The 1,442-nt window shown below is 37.4% G+C and overlaps 1 pseudogene; it reads right to left on the bottom strand.

Annotated features, from left to right (window-relative positions):
• Nucleotides 1–713: 713 nt before the first annotated feature.
• LOC102211543 (olfactory receptor 2A14-like) lies at nt 714–1,436 on the bottom strand (annotated as a pseudogene).
• Between the last annotated feature and the right edge of the window lie 6 nt (nt 1,437–1,442).

Raw genomic sequence — 1,442 nt, 5'->3', positions numbered from 1 at the left:
TATATGTGATTTCTGATAATTCACCATAATAATGTTTGCAAAGTATTTCCGCTTTGCTTCTTTTATTGTAAGCTGATATAAGGCCCAGCGCTCTCTTAAATTTTGTGAAGGGACCTGTAAGTTATCTTTTTTTCCATCTCCGCTCAGCCCTACGACATTCACGCTTCGCAGCACGAGTTTCATCATTCAACCAGGGTTCAAACTTAGTCTTAGGATGCCTAATTTTTAGAGGGGCAACAATATCCGAGGCAGTCTGACAAGTGGTATGAAACCGTAGTTCCTCTACATATTGGAGTGTCTCAGGAATGGAGAACTGATTATAGTAGGTGGAGAACCAAGCTGCAGTGGAAGAATTTAACAAACGAGATGTCTTGGCAAGGACATGCCTCCTGAATTCATTTCTAGATAAAGAGATGTCAAACAGAACCAGCATATGATCAGAGGAAACAGGGTCAGAGACTTTCAGATTAAAAACAGGCAATCAGTGCGCTAAAACCAGATCGAGACTGTGACCACAATGTTGCGTGGGTGCAGACACACATCGAACTAAATTAAAAGAATCAGTAAGATTAAAAAATACTTTAATCATGGGCTTTTCTGGACAGCACACATGAATATTAAAATCCCCGACAATAAGAAAGGAGTCATATTTTATCGTGACTTCAGTTAGAAATGCAGCAAATTCCTTTATTCTCCTACAGAGCAAAGATGCTCTAGGATAGTCTCATTCTGAACAAAGATATTTATTTTCTCTCAAACAGAAACCTTTGATATGATTGCCTTATCTTTGGCAACTTAAATCCATACATAAATGGGGTGAGCATAGGTTGAAAAATGAGGAGATACATAGGCAAAATTATACGAATTTCATCTGGTACCTGAGAAACTAAAAACTTGAAGTCAATAAAGTAAAAAATACACCCGACAAACAGATTTGACACAGAGATGATCTGAGGAGTGCAAGTAGTCACAGCTTTCTGCTTGTTTTCTTTTGATGTTTTTCGACAAACTCTCAAAATCTTCATGTAAGAAACTAAAATGAGACTGAAGGGTATGAAAACACTCAATAAGAGAAAGGATATGTTAGAAATAAAGCTTTGGATTGGAACTGCACATGAAAGTCTAATTATTAATTGGTGGTCACAATACGCATTGTGAATAATATTTCCACAAAACTTCAAACTGAAGATGAATGAATATGAGAAAATAAAACTAAGAAATGAATACACCCACACAAGCAGAATAAACAAAAACACTCTCTCTGTGTTCATAATGATATTATAGCGTAATGGATGACAGATTGAGATATATCTGTCATAGGCCATGGCTGCTAAACTGCAAAATTCAGCAGGTGCACTTGTGTACAAACAACACATCTGCAGAAAACACCACGGCACAGTCACCTCGTGGCTGTCTGAAAACATCTGTGAGAGCAAAAGAGG

This window comes from Pundamilia nyererei, unplaced genomic scaffold, assembly GCF_000239375.1.
Source record: "Pundamilia nyererei isolate P.nyererei 1_Seehausen unplaced genomic scaffold, PunNye1.0 scaffold00206, whole genome shotgun sequence".
Lineage (NCBI taxonomy): Eukaryota > Metazoa > Chordata > Actinopteri > Cichliformes > Cichlidae > Pundamilia > Pundamilia nyererei.
The sequence above is the reverse complement of the archived record's forward strand: the minus strand, read 5'-3'. Positions and strand labels throughout refer to the sequence as shown.